The 10,012-nt window shown below is 32.8% G+C and overlaps 1 pseudogene; it reads right to left on the bottom strand.

The window, feature by feature from the left end:
- Window positions 1-219: 219 nt before the first annotated feature.
- LOC133779094 (uncharacterized) lies at window positions 220-2,871 on the bottom strand (annotated as a pseudogene).
- Window positions 2,872-10,012: the final 7,141 nt, after the last annotated feature.

Here is a 10,012-nt window from a genome sequence, read left to right as displayed (position 1 = left end):
AAGCAATGTAAATAGGGCCGTCTTAAATATTTTGGAGGCCCTGTTCTAATCTAAAAATTTTGGCCCCTAAAAAATAAAAAAAGTTTAACTAAAAACTAATAATATTTTCAAATATTATTGTTACGATTATATATTTTACAAAATTAAGCACCAGAAATTCAAACTATTTTATTAAAATTGTTATTTTTCCATTACAAACTTTAAGCTAATATCAACATTCTACTTAAAAAGAGCCATCCTTCGCACACTTTTTGAAGCAAATTCATCAACCAACTCTTCATATTTTACAGTCTCCAAAATATCATTTTCAATCGCGATCAATGCTAATCCATTAAGCCTTTCTTGTAACATGGTAGACCGCAAGTAGGACTTCAACAACTTCAATTTTGAAAAACTTCTTTCTGCAGAAGCAACTGTCACCGGAATAGTCAACAAAATTCTATACGCAATAACTGTATTAGGAAAACAATCTAAGCCTTTCAAAAACTTTAATATATCAATAGCTCTCATTTTTTTCCTAGGCAAGATTTATGTTAATAACTTTAACTCCACATATAATTCATTCCCATCAATATCATAATGTTCATTATGTTTCAATGCCTTTTCAAAATGACTACAACAAGACTTCAAACTTGCATTGTCTAACGATTGGAGCTTGTCAGAAGTAAACAAGAAACCAAAAATATTTTCATATTCTTGATATTGTTCAAATCGCTTAGTAAGAGAAACAATGGCTTGATCAACAAGGTAAAGAAAATAATTAACTCTAAAAGACTCCTCTCCAGATAACTCAACAGATGTATTCAAATTCTCATCAAATTGTCTTTTTCTTCGATTTGTGCGCCTTTGAGGAAAAACTGGATCAATATTCATTTCAATAGCAATTTCCTTAGCATTATTCAAGGCGTTATAAAAACATGTTTCTCTATATCCCACGAAAAAAGAAATTAACCCTTTTATTTTTTCCATAGCAACATCAATAAGCATATCCTTTGATTGTAAAAGCTTGCTAACTAAATTAATAGCAAATAATATTTCAAACCAAATAATAATTGCTATTAAAAACTCAAAATCACCAAGCTCATTTGTTGCTAAGGATTTTGCTTCACTTCTTATTTTAGAATCAAGTTCATCCTTTTCTGACACTTCAAGTAAAGCTTCTCTAAAATCTGACATTTGAGATCTTATAGCTTTAACACTATCTACACGACTCTCCCAACAAGTGGATGACAATGATTTTGGAGTCAATCCTTTCACATTATCTTTCAAAATTTTCCATCTCTTAGTAGAATTGGCAAAAATTGTATAAATACGCTGAATAACTCGAAAAAAATCTCTAGCTTTACTACATGATTCAGCCATGTCACATAATGTCAAATTAAGACTATGACAACCACAAGGAGTATAAAAGGCTCTTGGATTTATGTCTAAAAATTTCTTTCGTACACCTTGATGTTTTCCTTTCATATTTGACTCATTATCATAGCCTTGTCCCCGCACATCAAATATGTCAAGATTAAGTTTTTTCAACTCATTTTGTAGAACATCAAAAAGTCCGTGACCAATTGTATCATTCACATTTAAAAATCCTAAAAATGATTCTTCAATGCTAACAGAATGTGAAGAAACATCCACATATCTCAATATCAAGGACATCTGCTCTTGATGACTAACATCAGGAGTACAATCAAGTATCACAGAAAAATGCTTTGCTTGTTTAACTTTTTTAATGATTTCAGTTTTAATTGCAGAAGCAAGCACAAGTATTAACTCGTTTTGGATGTTATGTCCAAGATAATGACTATGAATATCATCATTTGTAATGCGTTTAACATGTTCTTGGATAATAGGGTCAAACTCTGCCAACATTTCAATTAAGCCCAAAAAATTTCCATTACTATTTTGATACAATTTCTCCATAGAACCACGAAATGCCAAGTTATGTTTAGCAAGAAATTTCACTATTAAAATAATTCTTAGTAAAAAAAATTTCCAATGATCTTTTTCTTTTTCAATTAGTCTTTGAGTAGCTTTATCAATCGTTTGATTCTTTTCGAGCCTTAGACGCAATTCATACCAAGTGGTCATATTTTTAACATGTTCCATACTGATTTCATGCTCTTTAAGTCTTTCACCAATATGTGCCCAATCACTAAAGCCTTCATTTGTTAACATGCCTCTACCAATCCCACTTTTAAAAACTTTGCAACAAAAACAAAATACTCTATCTAACTCTTTTGAATAAACATGCCAATCTCGATCACACTTCTCTCCATTTGATAAAACTCTAGTTTACAAATTAGCAGTGAATCGTCTAGAAAATTTAGCTTTAGAACCACTCATAATAGAACAATATCTTTTTGGACCCTTCATCACTAATAAATCAATCATTTTTGTATCAAGAGCATCCCAATTTCTTGGATCAAATATATCAAGCAAATGTTCAAATGGGTTTGATTGCTCTTCATTGTCATTATCATTATCCTCTAAAACATCTTCATTTTCAAGTGAATTATTCAAGTGATCATCATCACTATTTTTAGTATTAGAATTTTGATTTTCCATATTATCATTTTCAATGGGCACGTCACTATTATTTTTCACATTATCATTTTTAATGGGCACGTCACCTCTATTTTCCACATCAACACTTTCAGTTTGATTCTCAATACTAACATTCTCATTAGGAACCATGTTTTCAGGAAATTCAACATCAACAATGTCATAATTATGATTTTCTAAAGAAACTTGTGGTTCTTTTATAATAAATTTATCAAGAGCTCCTCTTTGAGATTGAGTTAACTCCTCAATTTTTTTCTTTTTCTTACGTTTTTCATACCCAGACTCGTGTTTTCTAATCTTAGGAGGCATAGTGAAAAAAAAACCACAAGAACTAATATAATGTTTCAAATAACAATCAATATAGTAATAATTTATTAAATTAGAAGTGAAAAAAGGAACAAAAGAACTTGGTATTCACTGCTAATTCCATCTTCAAAGTTTAAAAGCTTCAAATTGAAAAAATTCACTGTCACAAATTTAGAGTCGCCAATTGCCCAATACCCTTTTCAATTAATTTTCTGATCTATGCAGTGATATTTCTACAACAATAAGAAAAAAGTAGTACTAATAAGTAGTGATTAATTAATAATTAAATAAAAATTAGTGATTAATCTCAATTAAAAATAGCAAATAAAAATAAAATATAATAGAATGGATTAACGGTATTAAAGGAGAATGAACATTGAACACTAAACAAAACAACATATTACATATTTTTTTTCTCTAGTAATTTTAGCATTATATATATCATATATAAAAAAAAAATAACGGCAAAAAAACAAATCAAGAAATAAGAAAGAATAAAATACTATATGACAAAAAAAATTAAATTCATATTTCACTTCTTTGTTCTTCATATATATTAAAATATATATATAGATACCTTACTTTAATCTTGACGCCTTGATGGAGAGGTTGATGCATTTGAGACCAAATTGATGTTGATGCCTTGATGGTGAGCCAACCAAAAATAAATAAAAATGAATCAACCTTTCACTTACTGCTATTTTTTCTTTTTTGTCTGCAAAAGCCTACCTATCCATTTCTATTCATGAATTTTACTCTTGATTTTTAATATATAATATTATATTATATATATATGATGAAAGCAACTGACCGTTTGAGGGTTTGACTAAATATTTATGAATTAACAATTTAACATTAAAAGTGGGATTGAGAATAGAAACAGTCTTTAGAAATGGAATCTTTCCTTTAAAAGCGGGAACACGTTTGATTTCATTGATTTTAATAAAAAAAAAACTGAAAAGGCAGGTAAATAAATTGGGCCCTTTAGTTTATTGGGCCCTGGGCAATAGCCTAGCTTGCACAGCCACATAGCCGGCTCTGAATGTAAATAAACATGTTTAATTACTACATTTACAGAAAATATACTTACCCATAATTTTTTTGCCTCTAGATCTGAAAGCCAATGTTGTTTTTCCTTGATAGGATTCAAACTTCCCCAAAACACAACCTCAAAAGCTCGATTGGATCGATTCAATATTGGTGGCTGCCTTGTTTTTTATTTAGATCTTGGAATTAGAGAAGGGGAACTTGGATGAGGGTCCTTCATACGTTAGGGGCATTTTAGGAAACAATGGGAGTACTAGCATAAAAGGATTATGTTCACATAGGCTAGAATAATTTTGTTATAGAACGTCATTTAATGCATCATTTCTCAAACTTCCCTTTGAATTTCTAACCATACCTAGCATTCAACCAGAATAAAAGGATGAGGAATTCAAAGGAAGGAGTCAATATATTCTATTGTGTATTCATAAGTTTCTACACCTTAGTGTTTGTTTTAATTTATGAAAGTGGTGTTTAAATGTATGCCATGCGATTCTATGCTTCTATTATGTTTTTGGAAAAATAATAGGGAGCATGCATCTAGATTTAAATTCTTAGATTCCTTCAACCTCTACGATGGCAGAGTTCTTCATGGCTGATGGCCCTTCACTCTTTAACGTCGTACTCGAACAACCAATCCTAAATGACTTAAAACCATTAACTTCCATATATCACCCCTCCATAAATTCCTAAATAAAGCTTGTCCTAATAACATTTTCTTGCTATCTCGCATTGACGAGATGGTGAACACAACCACCTACCATGAATTCCTAAGCTTCATGGGCACTTATTCCAAATACAACCAAATTCCTATGCACATAGAGGATGAAAAGAACCCCTCCTTCATCACCAACAAGGAGTTGTATTGCTATAGAATTATACCTATTTGGCAAGAAGAATGTCAATGCGACGTATACTAAAGGCTGGTTAATAAGATGTTATCCAACATGCTCGATGTGACCATGTAAATATATGTCAACAAAATTCTAGTCAAGTCCAAGAAAGCGAGACCACGTCGCTTATCTCTATAATATGTTCAATGTTCTTTATCGTACAAAATGAACTTAAATCCTTTTAAGTGTGCATTCAGAGTAAAGTCAAGAAAGTAAACCACGGTTTCATGGTAAACTAGAGAGGGATAATGACCAATCTCGAAAATATCCAAGCCCTAATAACATATGTAGTCCCCAAATAAGGAAAAAGATATCTAGATTTTTGCAAGCAATAAGATGATCACTTTAAGTTTTATTGTCTCAAAAGCATCAAACAAGTGCCAATTTTTCTTTAACACAATAAAAGAGTCCAAAAAATTTGATTGGACCTCGTAGTTCGATGGGGCTTTCCAAACTCTACAAGATTAACTTGAGAAACCTTCATTACTCGTGAAAACTGTTGACCCAAACTCTTAAGTCTCCTTGTTTTGATGATTAACAAATATTTGATTATTATTTGTTACTAATGATTTGTTGATTTTGTAGCAAAAACTAAAGTGAATTAGCACTTCAAAGTCAAAATTATGACCAAGGGCAAAATGGTCATTTTACCAAGTTTTCCGGAAACGACCCGAATTGGACTTCAAGACTCAAGAAACTCAAGATAAAGGTTTAACTTCATTTCTTAGTCTTGTAAAGTGATTGCAAGTATACTTTAAGTCATAAGTATAGAATTTGGCTCACTCACGCACTAAAAAATGGTGATTTTTTAAAATGAGAAATAATTATCCTAAATTCACTTTTAAGAAAATACATCCCGATACGGTCGTAACGCAATTGGAATTTTTGAAATCGGATAAACGAGCTAAAAGTTATAAAGAATTGAAAAATGGGAAAATAGGCTTAAAACTGATTTTGCTCTCTGTTTGCCATCCGGAATTCCGGATGGGCAACCGGAATTCCGGTTGCTTCCAACCGGAATTCCGGTTCCCTCATCCGGACTTCCGGTTCGCGGCAGACAGGTTCGAAAATTAACTCCTAACGGCTATAAACGGCTAGTTTTTTCCCAAACTCTATATAAACTCATTTTTTTCTTCAAATTGGTCGTTGGCTGAGCATTTATTACATATACCAAACCAAATCCATTGATTTCAAAGAGCTTTCAAAGTTTACTCATCCAAACACATATTCACACACTTGAGCCAAAATTTGTATTTATTTCTTCTAAGTGTGCTTGCTAATCACTCTAGGTTTCTCATTGTATTATCATACTTCTAGAGTGATTTTTGCTTGTAATATCAAACACATTCCCATATTGAGATTGAGGTGAGGTTGGCACCGGTTTTGTAAACAACCCGGTTAGAGTGAGATTGGCACTTCAACAATCCGAAAAAGAGGTTGATAGTCCTTGGTGGTGGAAAACTATTGTAAGAGGTTTGGAAATACCTTGGTGAAAAATTCCCGGTTGTAAGGGTTAGTCAAGCCCGCTAACTTGGCTCGATAGTTGAACTCAAAGCTAGGTCCTTAGCTTTGAAGACCAAGGACGTAGGTGGCTTAGTTCTACCGAACCTTGTAAAATTCGAGAGTTTGCGATTTCTTAACCTTCAACTCTTTACATTACAAGTTTAATTATTTGCTATATCTATTTGATTGCCATATTATTTGCTTTTGCTTGATAAATTTGATTTATTGCATAATTTGGCATATTAAGTTTTAAATTTCCGAAATTAGTTTAAATTTCCAATTCACCCCCCCTCTTGGAAACATATCTTGGGTTAACAATTGGTATCAGAGCTAGGGCTCATTTAATTGATTAGATTTTACAATCTAGAGCATGGCGTTTCCAAGTAATTCACAAAATAACATGTTAGAAGGTCTAAGCACAACTAGAGCACCATTCTTTAATGGAGTAGACTTTCCCTATTGGAAAATTAGGATGGAAACATATCTTCAATCTATTGATTATGATTTGTGGCATATAGTGTCTAATGGTCCTTACATTCCTAAACATGTCATTAATGGTGTAGAAGTTATTAAGACATATGAGGCATATGACGAAGAAGATAAGAAAATGCTTTCTAAGAATGCTAAAGCTAAATATGCACTTATATGTGGTTTGGATAGAGATGTGTTCAAAAATATTGAACAAGCCTCTACCGCTCATGATATGTGGAAAATGCTTGAAGTCACTCATCAAGGAACAAATGCTATGAAGGAAACTAAAATTCAAATTTATTCTACTCAATATGAGAACTTTAAGATGAAAGCGGATGAAACTATTGCTAACATGTATACTCGTTTTACTACTATCACTAATGGTTTGAATTCTCTTGGCAAGGTACTTTCACAAAAGGAGATGGTGACCAAGATTTTGAGAAGCCTCACCAAAGCCTATCAAGGCAAAGTGATTGCCATTCAAGAAGCCAAGGATCTCTCAACACTTCCCTTGGAAGAACTAATTGGTTCACTCATGAACCATGAAATTTTCATGAGTGCACAAGATGAAGAGGAAGTTGAGAAGAAAAAGAAGACTATTGCATTCAAGTCTTCCTCCTCCCGTGCCATTAGTGAGGACGATGAGGATAGCATGTGTAGCGACATGGAGGACTTGGCACTCTTCACAAAGAAGTACAAAAAGTTCATGAAATTCAAGAAGAACTTTGGGAAGAAGCCACAAAGAGGAAGTGATTCAAAAGAAAAAGAAAGAAGGAGCAAAGATGATCCACCAATTTGCTTCGAATGCAAGAAGCCCGGTCACATGAAGATGGATTGCCCAATGAGAAAGAAAAATAAATACAAAGGAAGGGCAATGTTGGCGGATTGGCTCAATAGTGATGAGGAGGACTCCGACAATGAGGAGAAGAATGAAGTAGCTAACATGTGCATGATGGCTCTTGATGATGGGGTAAGCATTTCTAGCCAAAGTGATTATGATAGTGAAAATGATGATGATAACTTAGAAATACCATATGATGAGTTGTCTAGTTCATTTAAGGATCTATTTAATGATTTTGGAAAATTGCTTGTTAAAAACCAAACTCTTAGAGAAAAGACCAACATGCTATTAAAAGAAATTGAGATTTTGAAATTAAATGAAAAAGAACTCTTAACTAAATCTCAATGTACTACTTGCTCCTCTTATAAGAAAGAAATTGGAAAATTGCATGATAACATAAAAAGCCTTAAGAATGACATATATACTTTTACAAAAGGTAAAGAAGGCTATGAACTTATGCTAGGGAGTCAATCTTGTGGTTTTGAAAAAAGTGGTATTGGATATGATCCTAGTAGGAAACAAAAATTTTTGAGAAACTTCTTTGTAAAACCAACTAGCCTACCACACTTTACATGCACATATTGTAACCAAGATGGTCATACTATTTCATATTGTCATGTAAAGAGATATGCATATCTAGGCAAGACCAAATGGGTACCAAAGGGTTCCAAAACTAACAAGAAAGGACCCAAAGTTGTTTGGGTACCAAAGGCCAACAAATGATTTTATTTTTGTAGGAATCAACAAGGAAGAGCAAAAGCTTGTGGTTCTTGGATAGTGGTTGTTCCAAGCATATGACCGGTGACCCATCAAGATTTTCGAGTTTTAAGAGCAAGGAAAGTGGCTTTGTCACTTTTGGAGACAATTCAAAAGGAAAAATCTTGGGCATTGGTGATATCGGTAACATATACTCTCCATGTATTAAAAATGTGCTTCTTGTTGATAACCTTAAACATAATTTACTTAGTATTAGTCAACTATGTGATAAAGATTTTCGTGTTGTTTTTGAATCCTCAAAATGCTCCATTGAAAATGCTTCAACCAATGAAGTTATTTTTGTTGGAGAAAGGAAGGATAATGTTTATGTTATTGATGTTGATTCCTTTGATAGCAAAAATAAATGTTTGACCGTTATGAATGATAATTCTTGGTTGTGGCATAGAAGATTAGGACATGCTAGTATGGATTCTATTTCAAAGTTGGTTAGAAAAGATCTTGTTGTTGGTTTGCCGTCTATTCCTTTTGTTAAAGATAAACTTTGTGATGCATGCCAATTTGGAAAACAAATTAAAACATCTTTTCATTCCAAGAAAGAGATTTCAACCTCTAGACCTTTGCAATTGCTTCATATTGATTTATTTGGTCCTTCAAGAATTGCTAGTCTAGGTGGTAAATACTATGCATTTGTGATTGTTGATGATTTTTCTAGATTTACATGGGTTATATTTTTGAAACTCAAAAATGATGTTTTGGAAAATCTAGTTAAATTTTGTAAGAGTGTGCAAAATGAAAAAGGGTATTCAATCACCTCCATTAGGAGTGATCATGGTGGAGAGTTTGACAATGATGCTTTAGAATTGTTTTTTGATGAACATGGTTTTAACCATAACTTTTCGGCTCCAAGAACTCCACAACAAAATGGAGTTGTCGAAAGGAAGAATAGAACAATTCAAGAAATGGCTAGGTCAATGCTCAATGAAATCTCATTACCTAAATATTTTTGGGCCGAGGCCGTTAATACTTCTTGTTATATTTTGAACCGTGTTTTCATTAGGCCTAACATGAATAAAACCCCTTATGAGCTTTGGAAAGGGAGAAAACCCAACATTGGATATTTTAGAGTTTTTGGATGTAAATGCTATATTTTGAACACCAAGGACAACCTTGGAAAATTTGATGCAAAATCCGATGTTGGAATTTTTATAGGTTATTCAACACATAGTAAAGCTTATAGAATTTATAACAAAAGAACTAATGTTGTTGAAGAATCTATTCATGTTGCATTTGATGAGTCTAACCCTCCTACAAGCAAAAGTGTAGATGATGATGTTGTAGGTTTGGGAGAAGAGGTTCAAAAGCTTGACATTGGAGAATCATCTAACGCTCCATCACAAACTCCCAAAGAGGAACTACCCGAGGAAAAGGTAAATGAAAGCAAAGGTATGGATTCTAACCTCCCTCATGAGTGGAAGTTCAAAAGTGCTCATCCTATAGACCAAATTCTAGGTGATCCTTCACAAGGAGTCACAACTAGAAGCTCCCTTAGAAACTTATGTAATTTCATTGCTTTTATTTCTCAAATTGAACCAAAGAATTTTAAAGAGGCCGAGTTCGATGAATCTTGGCTTCTAGCTATGCAAGAAGAAATAAATCAATTTATTAGAAATGATGT

This window comes from Humulus lupulus, chromosome 5 (genome assembly GCF_963169125.1).
Source record: "Humulus lupulus chromosome 5, drHumLupu1.1, whole genome shotgun sequence".
Taxonomy (NCBI): domain Eukaryota; kingdom Viridiplantae; phylum Streptophyta; class Magnoliopsida; order Rosales; family Cannabaceae; genus Humulus; species Humulus lupulus.
This window is presented reverse-complemented; position numbering and strand designations above follow the sequence as displayed.